Source organism: Physella acuta, unplaced genomic scaffold (assembly GCF_028476545.2).
Source record: "Physella acuta isolate Inbredline_101_S28 unplaced genomic scaffold, ASM2847654v3 ptg000527l, whole genome shotgun sequence".
NCBI lineage: Eukaryota > Metazoa > Mollusca > Gastropoda > Physidae > Physella > Physella acuta.
In genome coordinates this window covers 369180-390754 of record NW_026732046.1, presented here as the reverse complement: position 1 = coordinate 390754, position 21575 = coordinate 369180, and the positions used below count along the sequence as shown (strand labels likewise).

At 34.4% G+C, this 21575-nt stretch overlaps 2 protein-coding genes across 2 annotated transcripts in view; both read right to left on the bottom strand.

Moving 5' to 3' along the window:
- LOC131945148 (uncharacterized) overlaps nucleotides 1-7968 on the bottom strand; it is a 68372-nt gene extending 60404 nt beyond the window's left edge. Inside the window, exon 1 of the mRNA XM_059306155.1 lies at nucleotides 7955-7968. The gene's annotated coding sequence lies outside the window, so the exon portion shown is untranslated. The remainder of the gene's footprint in view (nucleotides 1-7954) is intronic.
- The window catches only part of LOC131945143 (uncharacterized), a 328239-nt gene that overhangs the window by 255783 nt on the left and 50881 nt on the right, over nucleotides 1-21575 (bottom strand). The window lies entirely within an intron of this gene.

Here is a 21575-nt window from a genome sequence, read left to right as displayed (position 1 = left end):
GAGGTATTCCATTAACTGCCTTAGATATGCTGACATAGCAAGAAATTAATTTTTATTTGTGGCCCTTTCGATAGATTTGTTCTAAAATACCAAACAGTTGAGCTTTAGAATAAGTATATTCTAATAGAATATATACTAACCCTAGACTTACTCTAAACGCAACCTATCATAACCATAACATTAGCTTACTTTTAGGGGTAAGTTTAATGTTAGAGTTATGTTACAATGTGTTGTAGACAGGGGAAAGTTAAAGTCCTAAATACGGTTTTTGCTGCTGTGTGTTATTTACATTAGTTAACGAGACAGTGGTTGGTTAATTCTGTCGAATGTGCAGAAGACGGAATGCCAGGGGACTGAGTAGATTGTCTCCTCTCCCCCCCCCCCTCCTACCCACACACCAAACCACAGTTTGTGGTTAAAAACAGTGTTTGAAGCATGAGTGACGTATTTAATTCATCAAGTAACAGAATAATGGAATAATAATAAGCTAAATCAACTGAATCAAAGAACTGTTTTAAAATAATGTGTTTGTGTTATTGCCTCGATACAATGTAGAACTAACGCCGTAGACCCAGTGTTGTGACATGTTATGGGTGGCTTAATATTGCTTGTAACTGAAACAAGCTGACGGTAGAGTTGTCTTTATTTATTGTAACGATCTATGTACCGGTAGGATGAAGGGATAAATACAGATCTACTGACTTGTACGTCACAAAAACAAGTCATTGAAATTAAATGATGAATTGTACTCATTACCTAGTGATACTTTATCGGATTCGTTTTGTTTTTATTATTAATTATAATTATTATGTATTGTTTTACATCCTCTAAAACACTTCTATTATCAAGGTCTCTGCATTATACGTTTGTGGTCAAAGGGAACTAACAATGAAAACAACTCGCAAATACTTTCTGACGCAGTTATCTCCTTTGAGTAGTCTGCTAATTTGGAATTTTTAGTATTTTAAATTCTATAATCCGACGAGCTTTCAAACATCTACATTTCTAGCCGTGTGACCTTTAAACTTAATTGAGAAATGGCGAAATCAGGTCGAAATAGACCACAGCGTATGATCTTTCAATCAGAACGGCAAGACTTAGCTAGGCATTCTATACAATGCTAAACACGAAAACCAAGGGAGTTTGGTATCGTTGTTTCAAGTTAACGTAACTGTCCTCTGTTTAAGTCTAGGTCTATTGTCTGTTTACTCGATGCATGACAAAATTGACTATCAGGATATTTGAAAATACTGATAGTCAAGTAACTATATATTTTGATAAAGTAACTAAGATGCGATATTTCTTTGCAAAGTCTCAGCTACAAACTTGACTGCCAACATTAAGTCTCAGCTACAAACTTGACTGCCGACATTAAGTCTCAGCTACAAATTTGACTGCCAACATTTCTCTTCACTACCATTGTGTTTTGTTTATCATCAACACAAAACAAAAAGATTATCAACGATAGCAAAATTAATGAAAGAAACTTTGAAATCTTCTAAAACTTTATTGACATCAATACAGTTTGTAAACAAATACAAACATGAATTAAAGTATAAATAAAGACAATGATGGCGATGACAAATCTAATGTGGAGGTTTAAACAAAACAAAGATACAAATGTAGCCTATAAATATTTCATTTCTCAACAATAAACATTTGTTTATAATTTTGTTTACATGTGTAACAACTCTAAACAAATGACGTGAAAGAAACCAAACAATATATTTCTTGTCTACACCAGAATACAAAGTTGCTGATAAAGACATTCAAGTCTTGACACACACAAGTTTAATGAAGGGAGCCGCCATTTTGTTTATCTTACATTAGGCAAGGGGAGAGAACCAACAGTTACATTAGACAAGGTGTTACGTTAGATAATAAATTAGTAGTTAAACACGTAACACCCGGATTCTTTCGGGGTTGGTCTCTGGACTGAATCTAATTAAAAACTATAAAAGACTACTAAATAAGAAACTCTAAATAAACTCGCTATCTAACTCCTAGGGTGAAAATATAAATAAAAAGAGTTCCTGAATCTAATAGAAACCGAAATCTTCTAAAATGTAACAAGCTTAACTAATAAAATACAATGAAGAAAATATATAATAATGTTGAAAATCCAACTTACTATTTCATGTATAACACATACACCTCTAACAAAAATAAACACTTGATAAGCTAACTAATTAATTAACACAACCTACACTAGGAAAACAAGATACAGAATACACTTGAACTTTAAGGTAATTACTGTCTAGTATAAATATCACAACATGGATGCCTAGGGCTCTCTCTCTCTGTGGGTGTCTTGCGCCTCGTGTCTTCTGAAATTCTCCTTTTTATATTTCCTTCACCTAATGGTTACGGGATATCGACACTAAGGTCAAGGACTATTGGGGAGGGTTCAAAACACGAGTATCACGAGCACATTTGTGAACACCCTCAAATGGGTCTGATGGAAAATTACGTCGTTTAATAAAAGGAAGCTAAAGGCCAATTGAGCACTAACAAATTAAACTATTAAAAATACTTAAGTAGGTCACAAAGGGGAGAGAACCAACAGTTACAGATGGATCAATAAAACAACCACCCACCCTCCCCACTGAAATTTCCTTCAGAGTTTGATCCACTGTGGGGACGTAATGATGACGCGTCATATCCCGGCATGTAGACATGTGCTCCACTGGAGCCAGGACATGTACATGTTGTGTACGTGTACTTGGGCAAAAATTCCCTAGTATATTCGTGTGTCCATTGTCCTACAGAGACCTGTTTAGGACAGCCATGAGGATGTGACACTATAATAACAGTCAGCTTGTCCACATGAAATGTCCTGTATTTGTTCCATGCATTCTCACATAGATCATAAAAGTACCGACTAATCTTGTCCAGTTCATCAACCAACTCTAAGTCACATGACACACATCTAAACACACACCCGTCTTCCTCAATGTTTGCATACCCCATACCACAGCCATCAAGAATGACCCCAGGACTTTTATTGTCATCAAAACCTACAACACACTTGGTCTGTCTCGCCTCACTGTCATCAAACACCACGTGTGTGGCTGTCCTCACACAAACCTCCCCCCACACTTTGCTGGGTGTGTCTGAGTTTTGACACTTGCCACATAGACAGGTGCCCATGTTGTCACTCTCTGTGTACTTGACCACACTACACACCCTCCCCGTCCCTGTCCTCAACACGTCCCTTCCTCTGGTGTTATAAAATGGATACTGACCCCTGAAGAATGGAACAGACTTAGGTCTCTCTAGACTGGTGTACTTGACCTTTATCAGGACCGTTAGGGCAGCTAAAGTTTTGATTACATCCAGTATGATGACATCACAATTACGTGTGGGGACATGACCCAAGTTAAAATCATTAACAGGTATAAAGTTGACATGACCTGGATTCTTCTTACAGCCTGTATAGTGCTTGTGTAAGTCAGCTTCACCTCCATAGCAGATCTCGGCTTCATGATGTCCTGGAGAGATACAAGGGGAGGGAATCCATATTTTTAAAAATACAATTTTAAATGTATTTAAAATAAGGTACTTGTCAAACAAAATGTACAACAATAAAAATTAACAAAAACAGATGAAGTAGAGTTTACATTTATCATGTGGTATATATTGCCTGCCAAACGACCATTTAACTAGCCATGAAATGTCCACAGACTCAGATAATGTATTAGCTGTAAGAGAACTCATGCACATTAAGTATGTAAATAATGTAATCTTGTGCTCAGCAACTCTGCATAAATTTAACTTCTTACATTATACGTACATATTTCACACAATCTGAGACTCACCTGGTATAAAATCACCTTCAGTTTTTTTTCCTTCCAACTGTGTTGTCTCATCTTGTCTTTCTTCCAACTGTGTTGTCTCATCTTGTCTTTCTTCCAACTGTGTTGTCTCATCTTGTCTTTCTTCCAACTGTGTTGTCTCCTCTTGTCTTTCTTCTAACTGTGTTGTCTCATCTTGTCTTTCTTCCAACTGTGTTGTCTCATCTTGTCTATGTGTTAGACCTAAAACAATTTAACATCAAGGTTTCAATTAGATTAAACACAAACCTATACCAGAAAATAAAGCATTTCTCTATTTGTAAAACAACTGGGATGTTCTAAACATTTACAGCAAATACAAAACATGTAGCCTAGAAACATTTATTTTACCTTTCTCTGCCAACTGATTTTCTCTTTTCTTGCCACCTGTATTTTCCATCTCTGACAACTTTACCTGCAATAAAAAAATATTTTTAAATAATTTTACATTACATGATTTTGTTACAAAATTTCTCATAATTTAAGTCGACCTTAAGGATGAGTTCCAGATTCTATTCTGGTGATGTGAAGACAGTTTGAACTCTACTTCACTTCATCCACCATTACATTGTATCACATTAAATTACATTACACATTTTTTTACTTTAAATGGGGGTGTCAAACTGATTTTTTAAAATGGTCCCAGAGCTTTTTTGAAAATTGCTATGTCAAGAACTTGCTATGTCAATTTTTTCAAACATAAAAAAATAAGTACATCATTTAAATTGATTGCATTGAAATTGGCTTTTCTCACATTTTGAAAAAAATTTAAAAGTGAAGTAATAAACCGGGAGTGATCTCCCCTAAACTTTCTCGAATATTCTTATATAAAACAACAAGGGATGGGAACTCCATTTTAAATACGTTAAGTTTTTAAAATAGAATAAAATCTCGTAGAAAAAAGAATTGCACACCAAGTGAACGCCAAATAAAATGTGAATAATAGTGCACAATATTATTAATACTATAAATTTACATGCGTTTTTGAGAAATCAAAAATAGCGTAAATTGGTACTTCCGGTCAACGGAAATTACTCAAAATTTGTAAGAAGGTAGAGAATTAGATATTTTACTTACATGTGAAATTTCATTTATCTATCTGAAATAGTACTCAAGTTATAGGCTTTTGAAGTAGAAAAAGTACCACTTCCGGTTATCGGAAATCACTCAAAGTTGATACTGATCTACGATTTTGATAAAATACTTATATATGAAATTTCATCAACCTAGCTATAACGGTACTCAAGTTATCGTGTTTACACACGGACATTCACACAGACATACGGACAAGACTGCAAAATTATGTTTTTCTGTATTACAAAACTTTCTCTATACTTTGTATATACGAGAAAGTAAAAAACACAGATTTTGTACATTTTTAAAACATCACCAAAAAATGTCTGATAAAAAAACATACTTGATAAGTATATCAAAATGTAGGGGAACGACGCTTCTTTGAATTTAAGTTACATGTATGCCTATAACAAGTACGTTTGAAACACACGTTTGATCAGAAGAGTACAGGGGTTCACAATCTGTCCAAAATGCGTCTTTTTAAAAAAATTACAAAAAATAAATTATGACACCTACAGTAGATCTGAGTACATAGAAATAAAGGATAATCATAGCTCTTAACAGGTAAGCAGTGTTTGTGTCTGTGATTAATTTATATGCGATCCAATGGTGGCTGGAACAGTGCTAGGGTCACATAAAGGAATTTTTGTTGTTGAAATAATTATTAGTCTCAAGAACCAGTAGTGCATTTAAAAGTAAGAACATTTATTTAGAATGTCTCAGTCGATGTTTCTTTATGCTATAAATATGTATATATACCTAGCTGGTTCAACAATTTTTGCGATATGACAGGGCTACACAAAAATACACTTGCTTAAATACAACTACATAGGCTAAATAGAAAACCATGCTAGTCTTGCATTCTCACCCTTAGTGTCTTAACAGTTGTTTTTCACGACTATAACCTGAAAATATGTAATCAATAGCCACAATAGTCACCATAAGCGGTCTACATAGTTTATAGGACGTAACAAGGTTTTTTTCGTAGACAAGGGCTATATTCTTTTAAAGGAATCTAATAACGGTTTATTTCCTAGCTGACTGCAAAGTGTAAATGCATCTGCACTTGTGCACTGATCATTAATATATATTGACATTGTTACAACTGTAGGAAATTTCTCGCTGCCCCCCACCCCCCTTTCCAGGTAAGTTTTGGAGGCATTAACATAACAGTTAAAATTGAAATTAAAGAACACACTAAAAATCTATTTCTTTGGTAATGTAAAGTATTTCAAGCTACACATCATTTACTATTTAGTTTAAAATGATCGCTAAAACCCAACCCATGCATCAAAATTGCAGAGTTTTCTACTTTAAACTATACCCATATATTGTTGACACTGGCGACAAAGTGTACAATCACGTGACCTTTTACATTTAACAGAAGAAAAATATTCAGCTATTCTAAAAATATTAGAAAAATATGTTGCAATTAATATTCAAAGTACCCTCTGTCAGAAAAGACAAAAATATTTGAACTAGTGTGTAAGCAATCATAAAAAAATTAGACTCCGATACAAAGTGAAGTGGGGTTTAGCTCATGGGACGAAGCTGAAAAATTACTTGGAAGTCTAATCATTGAACGACGTTATAGCTTTAATAATAAAAATATACTGAAGAAATAAACTATAAAAACTAGACTCACAAACTTGTTTTTTAAGTAGATACATGTTTTAATTTATCTTACTGAACTATCAAGCCTCTAAAACATGCTAACATCAATTTAGAAAAGCTTGGTGGTGCGTTGCTAACGAAGAAAACTGCCATTTTCTTCGACCGGGCCTGGAGCTATTTTAGTGATCGCTATAGTGTGTTTTGTCGAGCTCTGCCTTTTTTGACCATGCTCACAAATGATAAACAAAAAAGTGCTTTAACAGATAAAAGGACCATCTTTCTGAATATGCTAATAAAAAATTTATACGATGATAGAATCACATGGTAATTTTCAAATTTCTTAGTCTTTTTAACATTTAAAATATTTAGTCTATTATGCATTTGTTTGTTAAGTATCCAATTAAAGGCTATTCAATTCTGCACATTTTACAGGTATTTGTAAAGAAATACGTTGAACGGTCAGAAAAGGCCAGCGAGTTGAATGAGAGAGGTGTCAAAATCCATTAGTCGACTGCCGTTGAAAAATGATCTTGGTGATAGTTTTCAATTGGTAAATGAGATATATTTTTTAATATCAACAACTATAAAAATTACACATAATTAGAGGGCTTGAAATCTACCTTTTAATGGTACCAAGCTTATTACTATACGAGCCCTTTTTATTATCGATACTATGAAGTGAAAAGCTACTATATTTGGGTGATGATGGCAAAAAATCCGTTTTTTACGGCAGTTTGACATCCCTATTTTAAATAACATCACATGTTAGCCTACATAAAAATATATTTATATTGTTCAATATCAAATTTGAATTGTTTGTAACTGGTACAATATTAAAAACTAGCTTAACACATTCTCAAACTTTATATTTTTTTCATAAAGGCTTAATTACTTTTAATTCAAGTTTTCTCATTCAATTAGTTATTAGCTAGATAAACTCAATTAAGAACACACAGAAAAAGAAATAGCTAGTTGCAATAAAATTATTCTGATACAAAAATACATAATCTTAAAACTTACATTACTTGTGCTTTTCTGCTATAAATTATGTTTTAGTTTTTGCTAATGTCATCTTTAAAATGTGTCAAACGAGTGGCTTTTAAGTGTCTCAATTCTTAAATGAGTTTTATTTGCCTTCTATTAATTGTCTTTTACATCAGATTCTAAGTCACTCCCCCCCCCCCCCCCATTAAAATGATATTTTTTTTGTTAAGAGATTTTATTCTAAAGTAAACTGAGCTTATTGAAGTTTAATATATATCTTAATGTAATTCTGAAATTTAAACTTACAAAAGAGACACAAAATCATTGACTAAATAGTCAATACGTTTTCTAAGAAGTAATCAAAGTTGGCTTTAAACATATATGTGGTCTACTAAAATGCTAGATCGAATTCTATTGAATGAATAAAAAATGCAGACTTTGGCACAAACCTGAAGTAGTTTTGTAATTGGATCCTATTGATGGGTGATTCAACTGTCCATATGTTTCTCCTTCATACACCTTGATAAAAAGACATGCATACTATTATATACCTTCAAAACATTAGAATATAGGATTACATCTATTAACAAATCTAGATTAACAGTGTATGCTCTAGTCTAAACTCTGACTAATTTAATAAAATTTAGCAGGTATGTTGATGTAATCTGTATGAAAGGTGTATACATGGGATAGATTACTGCGTGTGTGTATGTATCCTGTAGCGAGACACAAGGCCACGTCTGCTGTTGTGTATGATGTTGTATGGAGTGAACAAGGGTACAAGGGAAGCGAATGGTCGAGTGACAGTGGTAGTGTTGTGAGCAAGAGAAAGGAGGTGTGCAGGGATAAATGCGGAGAACAGTTGAAAGTTGGGGTTAAAGTAGACAGGTTGATGTGGAACTGGAAAGGTAATTGAGGAAATAAAAGAGATTGTTATACCTTGACTTTTTGACAATTGCCATTGTGCCTTATTGTATTGTTAGTGTATTTTATGAGATAATATATAGGCCTAGGCCTAATCATTATATAATATATAATTATTAGTCCTATATAATAGAATCTAGATCTGACTAAATGAGTAACTCTATCTAGTCTAGGAATAACTAGATCTAGACTATAGGCTAAACACTATTCACTATAGGATTCTATATAGTTTACATTTTATTTTAGCGTAATAATCAATTTGGCCGGCGCTAGTAATTGAAGCGATAAGGTAGTTAATGAATATGGCTTAAATATGAAAATGTTTTTGCATATAGTACTAAAATACTAAAGATAATTGAATATTTAACCACATTTAAAGGTTAAATCAATAAAAATGTCCTGGAATTAACGTTTAACAAGGATGTTCCAGATACCAAATTTACTATTAAAAACAGCGGCCATCTTAAGAAAATATTATTTAGAGTAACTTCCCTTAGATTTCTATTTGTATGGAAATGTATTGATGTTTGCTATTAAATACGATTGTCTTGTTTTTAAATACAAAACATGCTTGGTTTTTACAAGCTTTTATTTAACTCACTTCCTCTGTCGACAGTCTGTCGACAGTCTGTCGTCAGTCTAGATGGAAACGCAGGAGTGAAAATTCGGACAGTTCTACTTGACCGATACGATTCACAGTTGGCACGTGGGTCAAGACATGAAGACAATGCAATCTGAATCTAAATTTGACTTAATTGGATGCCTAATTAAATTTTTATGAATTAATTAAAATTTGGACCAAATTAGTAGGCATGTCTATCCAACCACACCACATACGTCATCACGTTCAATCAGGTTTAATAGCTGCGCTATCACGTTCAATAGACGCGCAATGGTTTTTAGTCTTGTAACACTATTGCAAATAAAACATGTAAAGTACTGAAAAAAAAAATTCATAAAAAACGTTTTAATAACAAGCTTTTATGTAATGATGCACTAAAAAGTAGAAAATAAATTATACACTACTATTTAAATTACTATAAAGAAAAGCGTGGGTCTCTTCTCAAATATTAGTAAAGGTATCCAATAGGTACTAAAGTACTAAAGTGACCCACGATTTTCTTTATAGTAATTTAAATAGTAGTGTATAATTTATTTTCTACTTTTTAGTGCATCATTACATAAAAGCTTGTTATTAAAATGTTTTTTATGAATTTTTTTTTTTACAAGCGTTTATTTAACTCACTTCCTCTGTCTGTCGTCAGTCTGTCTAGATCGAAACGCCGGAGCGAAAATTCGGACACTTCTACTTGACAGATACCATTCACAGTTGGCACGTGGGTCAAGACATGAAGACAATGCATCGTGACATTAAATTTGACATAATTAAATGCCTAATTAATTTTTTATGAATTAATTAAAATTTTGACCGAATTAGTAGGCATGTCTATCCAACCACACCACACGTGTCATCACGTTCAATAGCTGCGCCATCACGTTCAATGGTTGCGCCATCACGTTCAGTAGGCGCGCAATGGTTTTTAGTCATATAACCCTATTGTAAATAAAACATGTAAAGTACTGAAAAAAATTCATAAAAAACGTTTTAATAACAAGCTTTTATGTAATAATGCACTAAAAAGTAAAAAAATAAATTATACACTACTATTTAAATAACTATAAAGATGGTTTATTTTTATAAGTATGTTATATATAATCTATATTCTGAATACTTCTATTATTAAAACTGCAACTATACACATTTTAGAAGGATGGAAACACTCTTATTTTCCGACGACAATAATCAACAATATCAACAACTTCGAGTATGAAGAATAGAATTACCTTTATTAACAAATACTAATGCTATACACTATCAATACACGTCCTTCTTCTACAATGGCTAACCCCCAACTGTCTTCACTGCTGCGTCCTACTTCATCAGTACATTGTCGCGTCACACTCACGTCACAAATATTTTATTAAACACGCACACATACTCTCAAACCCAATCGTCTACCGTCAAGTTCACACTGTCTTTGGTAACCTCTACTAGTCTAGTCTAGTTCTATCTATCTACGCTATGACAGAATGCATGGAATCAGTTATGAAATACTACTATAATGCTTTGCTCAATGAAAATGAGGAAAAAAGCGTTACTTTTCTTGCATACCTTTACCTATAACGAATGATCATAACTCAGCACATCATCCTCTTCAAAAAGGCCTGCCACTAAATGCCTACCGATGAAAATAGGCCGCAGTATATTGACTCCAAATGAAATAACTTCTGACAATAAGGCTCAAACAAAGTAGCTCCTGGCAACAATATTCGACAAGAGTCTAAGATAGTTATTGGCTTGAAGGTAAAATTGGATAAAACAGTAAGTTTCACGACATGGGGCTTAACAAAAGATCAACTTACAACAGCAGCTAATGTACAGCTCAATATAGGCTTGAGTTTAATATAGTGTTAGTAGTGGACAGCCTCTAAGAAGGTGCATTAGGAATACGACCGTCGGCAAAACACCAGAGTCCGACGATATCTGAACATCAATTTTTGTCTTTTATGAAGTGCGGAGCCCCTTTAAGAGCGGGGCTGGGGAAGGGGGGTGGTGAACCCTGTTCTCACCACCACTAGCGCCGCTTATTGTCCACATATTAATCACAAGTTTTGCGTGGCGCTTAATGGACAGACGAAGTTTATAGGTGGGACCGGGAGACTAAATGCATTTAAGGGAATTTTAGAGCCGAACGTCTCAGGGCAGCAGCTTGCAGAAATCGAAAGCACGTGAATTTGTATGGAAGAGGAAAAGAACAGTATGCTACTGAAATAAATTAAACACCCATGTAATTTACTAATTTACTGAACTAAAGTCATTTAGATCAGTTCGTCAGGTTACACGTCACTCAAGTTTTTTTTTAAATTACGCTGTATCTCTTTCTTTAACATTAGCCTAATGACAAATGACATCACGCGCGCCGCGAACTTGGTGACGTTGTGCTTAGTTGGGGATGAAACGGCGGGGTTGAGAAAAATGACATATTTCTTTTTTTTTAACAGACGAATAAGTGATGGATTCTAATTTTCCTATGAACTATAAGTTGATCTAGTTTTTTTTTTTAGAGGGAGATATCACTATATAGTGGGTCACGCTTTTTTTTGACAATTTTTACCTCTCCCCTCCGTCACATATTGTCACAAAAAGCCAGACCCCCCCCCCTAAATTGACGTCACACCTCAGCCTACGACCCCCCTCCTCAAAATAGCAGTTACATTTTTCTTAAAACATCGATATTTTTCCAAAATCTTGTCTGAACTCTGTCAAAATAGAGTATTTTAATCAATTCCTATTGCAATTTATTAATACAGTTTTCTGAAACGAGAAATGTCTAAAATTCGTTTTCTAACATAGCATTTTCATAATGCATAAGTGTGACGTCGCACCATCTGAACCCCCCCCCCCCCTCCCCCTCTTCATAAAATTACGGAACCCCCTACGTTTTAGATACGTAAAATCGCCAGCGGCTTGTAATGTGAAAAACAGGTGACTCCTTAAATTTTAATAATTATTTCACATTTTGAGGAGGATTTATGTTTTTTAAAATACAAACATGTTTCCTTGTTTCATTTATGTACCTGTTTTTAAACAATTCAATTAAAGCTTTTCTGTAATAAATGAAGACTAGCGATGTTTCCAACAGATGCAACCATGCTTGTTTACTATAGCAGCCATCTTGTTTAAGTTTAATTTTTATAAGCTTTTAACGCGAGATTCAGGGGGAAGCCACTCTATTTTACAAATGGCTGCTGTTTATATAGCAAATCTTGCTCTCAGACACTGCTGTTTAAAGTTAATTTCTGGCCCATATCGATATATTTAGCAATTGATTTAGGTTCATTATTCATTTATCTATTATAATATTTGACACAAACATAAGACAATATACTTTAGCGAGCCTCACTAACTTGAAAGCGTCCTTGGTTGCTAACCAGAACATGGCTCACCTTCGCCTACGATTGGGCAATTTTTTCTGCTTTGTTCGAGAGACCACCTTAACATTAAGTTTAAAAATAATTATCACGCGAAAAATGGCGGTTTTTTTTCGCGTATTTTAAGCTATCTGAAGATGAGAAAGCTATTTTTGGCAGAAATTTTTTTGTTAAATTTGCTTCCGACCATGGAGGTCATACGTAAACATGGGTATAGTTTGAGTTGTTTAAAAACTTTAAATAATGGTCTGTAAGGTGTCCAAATGGCACTGTAAATTAGTGTATTATTAGATTGTTCGTTTAGTGAAAAAAAAAATGTTATTATTTTGTATCCATTTTAAGAAATCGGCATCCAAAAAAGGTCACTGAAAGCACGTAATTTTTTATTGTGACGTCATCGCTATTGTTACGGAAGCTGTACAGTAGTATCCTCTCGCTGCTTATATAATTGTGTTTTCTTTTCACTTGACACTCTTTTTCAGCTTATTTTGCTAGCGTAATTAGACTAATTAAGCCTAATTATGGATATTTCACCTGGCTTTTGGATTATACTATGACTCTAAAAGCCCTTAAACCACAACGATCTGATATTTTATTATTTTTATTTTGTGTTGATCCCTGGAATTACTAGTGAGCGTTGGTCTTTGTGTGCTTATTTACTATTTAGACCTAATTATTTATTGTTTTCAAATTTGTTATAGCTTAATTAATTTGTCTTAATGCTTATTGATTTCATAAATTTTAATTAGGCTAATTATAATATTATTTTCACTTGTCTTCGTTGATACATTTATTAGGCTTAATGATGTTAATATTATTAAATTTTAGAGGCCTGATAAATTAAATGTTTTTAGCGTTGGGTCTAGGTTTACATTACTAATTAGTACTTAGTAAACCAAGTACGCATGGACTAGGACATGTGTGTGCTGTGCCTGCGCTGTGTGATGCTTCTCTCGCTGACAAACCAGTGCGAGCGAGCGAGTCGTGTGTCACACTTGGTCTGTGTCAATGTTTGGAATGCATAGGCATAGGCCTAATTCTTGCTCTCGGGTGATTAATTTTAATGCGCTGACATTTGAAAAATCAAATAGACACACATCTTAATTAAATACATTTAATGTGAACTTTATATTAATTTAGACCAGGGGTTCCCAACCTTTTTTTTACTCTAGAGCACATTCTAAAATATCGGTAGGGCGGCGGGCACCACCTATTTTAAATCGACAAACTCCTTCCAGAGGCGTAGCGACCCTTCCCGTCACCCGGGGACAAAACATTCGATTTGCACCCCCCCCCCCCACGCCCACCCTCAAACTTTTTCCATCCCCTTCAACCTTTCAATAATGTTTATGAAAAAAATTCTGTCTCTGCCGAATAGTGAGAGGCGGGCACATACGAATCCGCCCGCGGGCACGAGGTTGGGAACCCCTGATCTAGACCTACAATACTAATTATAACTTGGGATAACAAAGTACTTGGACTAGATTTAGCACATGCTCACACTGTGCTGTGAGTTTTCTCTCGCTGGTTGAAAAAAGAACGCAGGCGGGCTGGCGATGTTTGTAATTTGCCCACAGGGCCTATCTTCGCTCACGTGCGATCATTTTAATGCGATTGGCCTCTTTTTATTTTATAGGCCTGATTAATTGTATTTGATAGGCTAACTTTTCTGGTTGACAAAACTAAGCGAGCGAGATGTCTGTCACGCGCACTGCCCGTGACGCTGTTTAGAATGCATTTCTCGCTAACTTGATCAATTTTAATGCTATTGCAGTTTTAAAAAAATAAATCAAATACTTACAAATCTTAACAATATTTTAAACTGAGCATCGGCAAAACTTTGTGAATAACACACCTGTCCCAAGTCCAGTGAGAGAGGAGGGTTAGATTCATTTTACAATGACATCGCTAGAATTTTATAAATTGCCCTGATTAAGCATTGCTAAAACACACTAGTTAATAAAACATGCATGGGATAGAATATCTTTAAAAAGTTTAGATCTATTCTATATTCTTAAACATATTGATGCATATTTGTCATCAAATTCATTAATCTGGGTTTAGTTTACCTTTTTAAACATCCTTTCATTAAAAAAAAGGAAATCAAATATTTAAAAAATATATAGATCTAGATCTAATTCCATCTTGTGATTTTTATTCTGACGAAGACAATGTCCATACGAATAGAAATGTGGTAATAAAATCAAATGTACTGTGCATATTCTGCTAAAATCAAATCAGCTGCAAGGTCAACCCTGCAGAGTTCTTCTCTTCTGATAGGCATATGGTTGTCACGAATTCTTTGGCTTGCAATGCTGGGAGTGGCCAATTAATAAAAATCAGTAATTAAGCTCCAAATGAGTTTATTTTATTATCAACAAATTAAGTATTTGATTGATTAGAGATTGATCTCTGGTTTTCATTGGTAATGTTTAAATCGAAAAATAACGAAATTTAAAATTAGTGAGTATCGCTAATATACTTCTATTAATGCCTTGACAATGAGGTAATGTTTTCGTACATTAATAGCCGCGGGCGATTTTACGTACCCAAAACGATATATTATATTATGTAAAATATGTCATAAATATGGTCAAATGAAAGAAATATTCAGAGTTGACTAAGTCACTATGATCTCTAGAGCTAGAGTCTAAAAGTAGTAGGCCTAATTTAATTACTTACTAATTACCTCCACCGCACATGACATTATTTACGACGCTAAGATTTTACCCTAGAATCTAGATCTACATATTATTATACATTTTAGACGACTAGATTCTAGATCTAGATATCTAGATTTGTAGACTGTGTATACTGTACAGTACACTCAACTTCAGTCTCAAGTACACTAGTGTACTGTCTGTACGACTATTAGATCTAGAATCTAGTTGTTATGATCCTAAATTGCTAGATACTCAATACTAGCCAGATGCACGTCAGTATTTTCAGATGAAATTTAGAATCTTGATCTAGTCTAAAACGTGTTGTTATAATTAAATCTTTATATAATAGATCTCCATGTCAAAAGTTTTTTTTTAAATAACCTTTAAATATTAAATAATGTCTCAAAAGATTTTTTTTTTAAATCTACGACGTATGACAATACAATAATTTAGATTTACCTATATAGTATATACTATATAGATCTAGTCTTATACAATATATATAGGTCTAGATCTAGATTCTAGACCCATTAACAAATGTCGAATATTCCAATAATTTTTCTCCACGAATGTGTAGGCTAATCAAATTAATTATTGCAATAATAAATTGTTTTGCACTTTAGTTAAACTGACGTAGTGTTTTTATTAGCTCATATTGCGACTGGTTAATGCGATCGTTCACACGAGAAGTCACACTCATAATGGGGGATGTGCCGATGTAGATGATGATAAATGAAAAATAACTGGGCACAACACTTTTGCAATTAAAAAAAAATCTTCCTTAACAAATGTGAAGTTCATTTTTAAAGGATTTATTCAATTTATTTTGAATTTTATTTATTTATTCAATAACGGTATTAAACAGTAGGCACGGAGGCTTTTTTTCACATTATTGGCCGTTTAAAAAAAAAAATTAAACAAAACAACAACGTAAAAACAGCATTTAAAAAAAGTAGTAAAGACATAGCAGCAACATGGCACTCAAAAATTTGGAATAAAGAAATAATATTACTTAATTACGTAGATCTAGTTAAATACAAAATGAGATAAAATAAGAATATAAATAATAGATGAATGAGAAAAGTTGCAATGAGTCATTTAAGGATGTGATTAAATAATTGTTCTTTTAGTTTAGTTTTGAATATATTTTCAGATGTAGATAGTTTTATTTTATTAGGAAGATTGTTCAACAGGATATATGACATAATGAAGAGTTTCAAAAATTACAATTCTGTGGTGGCAAGATGAGGACTGTGTCTACTAAAGTACTATGGATGACTTGACATGGACTCATTCATTATGCAACAAATAAAATTCATCAAGAAAGTCTAATTTCATTTAGTTTCCATATTGTTATACAGTTTTTATCGTATTATTTAAACGTTTCGTTAAAAGTGGTAATGCTGACCTAAAAAAGAAAGCAACTTACCCTTATTACACTCTTGACGAGATCTTTCTTGAACTGGTAAAGTCTGCTCTTGGGAATAATCTGTTCGGGAAATCACGAAGATATTTTAACAACTTTTACTATTTTTAGACTTGGGGTTTTTCCTTGATGTTTTATTAAACCGGGAGTGATCTCCCCTAAACTTTCTCGAATATTCTAATATGTTATAAAACTACGAGGGATGACAACTCAGAACATAGACAATATTTCAGTAATCCATTTTTAATTACTTAAACTTTTTGTAATAGAATGGAATCTCGTAAAAAAAAAAGAATTGCACACTAAGTGAACGCCTAATAAAATTGGCGTAATAGTGCGCAATATTATGAGTACTTTATAAATTTAAATGCGTTTTTTGAGAAATCGGAAATAGCGTAAATTAGTACTTCCGGTCAACGGAAATAACTCAAATTTTGACAGAAGGTAAAGAACTAGATCTTTTACATTCATTTGAAATTTCATTTATCTATCTCAAATAGTACTCAAGTTATAGGCTTTTGAAAAATTCAAAGTAGAAAAAGTACCACTTCTGGGGTGCCCTGTCGAAACGGCCCGGGACAAATCGGCCCCGTCAAAACGGCCCCGTTAATACGACCCCGTCAAATCGACTCCCGACAAACCGACCCCGTCAAAATAGCCCCGTCAAAAGGGCCCCGACTTATTGGCTCCCGTCAAATGGGCTCCCGTCATATTGACTTGCGACATATAGGCTCCCGACAAATGGGCTCCCGATATTTAGGCTCCCGACAAATGGACTCCCGACATATTAACCCCTGACAAATAGGCTCAGGACATATTGGCTCCCGACAAAGCGGCTCCCGACATATTGGCTCCCGACATAAGGGCTCAAGACAAATGGGCTCCCGGCAAATGGGCTCACGACATTTTGGCTACCGACAAATGGGCTCCCGACATATTGGCTTTTGACAAAATGACTCCCGACATATTGGCTCCAGAAAAATGAATGATATGACCACTATTGGCATAAAAGTAACCATTGTGTCCTACCTCCAATACCACCATAACCTCTTTTTAATGCCCGAATGAAATTATTTTTTCATGAACCAACATTAATTCACAAACAAATCGAGCCCTTAACAGCTAAATTCCACCAATTCTAAAGTTTTGAAAATGTTTAATTTACAACAGAAAAGATCTGTTGCTTAAAAGCGAGCACAGAAGTGTAAATGTATGATATACATGATGTTAACATGATAACAGCATTTTGTTTTGATAACCTACAAGCACAGTAGCGTAGCGAGGTCGGGTGTCACCCGGTGCGGCACTTAATGGTGTCACCCCCCCCCCCCAAAGGCGTTGCGACCCTTCCCGGGGACAAACTTTCAAGTTTTTGATTTGCACCCCCCCCCCCAAACTTTCGATTTGCACCCCCACCCCCTCAACTTTTTCTCTATATATTTTGCTATTTTTTGCCTTTGTGTCACCCCCTAAATGGTGTCACCCGGTGCGGTCCGCACCCCCCGCCCCCCCCCCTCGCTACGCCCCTGTACAAGCATATTATAGTTAGGAAGGTACAGCGTGGACCCTTCTCCCCACACAATGAGTTGGAACAGCCTATAACCGACTCAATTATGGATGTCATAGATAGATGACCCTTAAATTAAAACATACTATATTTTATAATAGATAAACTAATATAAAAATAAGGCCTGCCGAACAAGAGATGCATACGTTGTATTACATAAGAGTGTTGGATAAGCTAACTCTAAAGAATATTGATGAAGGGGTCCCACTGGCAGATGTCATATTCAATGAGACCGCTTTGCCGGGAGACTTAGTCTCTACAGAAACGGTATTGTCAGTGCAGTGGCGTAGCTAGGATTTTTGGGCCCCTATGCAAAAATTATCAGTGGGCCCCTTCGTCAGCCGTTAGGCGAGTGGCGTCGCTAGGTCGGGTCTCACCCGGTGCGGCACTTCGTATTGTCACCCCCTCCCAGGAAACAAAGCATATATATATATATATATATATATATATATATATATATATATATATATATATATATATATATATATATATATATATATATATATATATATATATATATATATATATATATATATATATATATATATATATATATATATATATATATATATATATATATATATATATATATATATATATATATATATATATATATATATATATATATATATATATATATATATATATATATATATATATGTATACATATACATATATATATATATATATATATATATATATATATATATATATATGTATATATATATGTATATATATATATATATATATATATATATATATATATATATATATATATATATATATATATGTATATATATATGTATATATATATAATATTTATAATATATATATATATATATATATATATATATATATATATATATATATATATATATATATATATATATATATATGTGTGTGTGTGTGTGTCGGCCTACATAGGCCTAAAATGTATATATATATTATATGCCACATACTGGTACACGTACGTGTTTAAGCTTTAATCACTGCTGACTTAATAGTAACGATGTTTATCTACAGTCTGTTTATAATACAGTTGGATGTAGCATTGTTTTCTTTATAGTTTACGTTTACGTCGTGGTGTCACCCCCCCCCCCCCCCCCCCCCTCTTGATATAATTTTCGATTTGTACTTAGAAGACTATTTAACTTTAACTAATGGATCTGGAAAATGGCATTTCATTCTATAAATTTTACAATTTTTTGTCTTTGGTGTCACCCCCCCCCCCTAAATGGTGTCACCCGTTGCGGTCCGCACCCCCCGCCTCGCCTTCGCTACGCCTCTGCGTTAGGCTACAGAGGAGTTAAACGAAGAGATCAACTTCTACTTACGATGGATATTTTTAATATATAAATATTCTGAAGGCAACATTTTGTATTTTATATGTCCTGATTTTGTATTTATACTATATTATTATGCTTGCCTACTACTGCTAAAAAGTTTTTTTATAGGCTGATTCTCTCAATGTCTTGCACGACAAAGTGATATAGCCTGTAGTGTTATTATAACGATTGGGCTCTGTTTGACCCACAAACACTGAATCCCACTGCCGAAACGGTGGGGGGGGGGGGGGGGGGGGGGGCTTTTTGGAACTTTTAACCTTTTTCTTTTTTAAAATTATTTATATGTAACAAATATTAAAATTCCATTGTAAAAGTTTTAATTTTTTATGAGGGAAAAGGGCCCCTATGTGCCTTGGGCCCCCATGCCTTGCTTACGCTAGCTTTACGGTAGCTACGCCACTGTGTCAGTGGTCCTTTTGTCTGGAGCCAAATTGACAGGAGCCTTTTGTCGGGAGCCAAAATGACGCTAGCCTATTTGTCGGGAGTCGTAATGACGGGGGCCGTTTTGTGGAGAAACTAAATGGCGGGAGCCTATTTGTCGGGAGTCGTAATGACGGGGGCCGTTTTGTGGAAAAAACTAAATGACGGGAGACTATATGTCGGGAGCCAAAATGACGGGAGCCTATTTGTCAGGAGCCTTATTGACTGGAGCCCTTTTGTCGGGAGCCTATATAACGGGAGCCTATTTGTCGGTAGCCTAAATGACGGGAGCCTATTTGTCGGGAGCCTATATGACGGGGTCCATATGTCGCTGGCCCTTTTGACGGGGCCGATTTGACGGGGTCGTTTTGACGGGGTCGTTTTGTCGGGGTCGTTTTGACGGGGCCGTTTCGTCATTGGCCGAATTGACGCCGCACGCACTTCTGGTTATCGGAAATCGCTCAAAAGTGGATCAGGATCTCCAATTTTATAAAATACTTCTATATGAAATTTCATCAACCTAGCTGTAACGGTACTCAAGTTATCGTGTTTACACACAGACAAGATTGCAAAATTATGTTTTTCCGTATCAGTGAGGTGTAAAATGTCTAAAAATCTCGATTTTTTTTTTTGCACGATTACAATACTTTCTCTATACTTCGTATATACGAGAAAGTAATAATAATTGCATTACTAGCTTACATGTAACCCTATCCATTTTTATTCTTTTATGTCCTGTGGTAAAAACCACTCATGTCCTGTGGTACAACCACACGTCCTGTGGTACAACCACACGTCCTGTGGTAACAACCACAAAAGTCACAGCCTAGATCAGGAATCACACACAGATACTTCAAGTAAAGAAAAAAAATTGTCAAACACAGGAAACATTTTCCATCATGTTTATTATAACAGTATACAACCAAAACCAAGACAAATCACATGAATTATGATAAGTAAAATACAACCATGATTTATTGAGCATAATGCTAGAAATTAGAAAACAAAATATATACAAATCAAAGATCAACATTACATCAGTTATAATAAAGTTCATGGTAAACTGACACAATCAGGCATAGGACATGTAGGACAAACATAATGTGTAGGACATACACTATAATGTGACTATATGATAGTGGAGACACAGGAAGCACAATAAATAAGTGCTAAAGCACACCTTTATTTATTAACATGAAGATACAATCCTAGGCCATTAGCTACAGACCACTAAAACTATTCACATTCTCTAATGGCTGGTTGATTGAGTGTTGACTAGTACAAGTTTTATACTGCTGGGCTTAAATATCACTACACAATTAGTTACGTAGGTCAAACTGACATGGTCTCCAGTGGTCAGACATCTTGTGCCAGATATTGTCAGGCAAATGAGTCTAGGATTTTGTTCTCCAATTTCCTATATCTGAACAACACCAGAGAATCCTCTTCTATTAACCAAAATAAAAGAATGCAAAATTAATCAATTGAACTTTGTTGTTCTTAGTTCACTCTATGTAACATTTGCTAGCAGCAGTAAAAAAAAAATCTTACATAAACATGTGTTTGATGGCTGCTCAATAATGACAGAAAAACAAAATTTAATATGTCAATAATGTCAGTTGTATGGCGTCATTCACACCACAGATAAAACCAGACTATTACAGTTAGAGAATGCATCAACTCAAATAATCAATTCATTCCGCACATTTATAATATAGTTTCCTGCCCGGT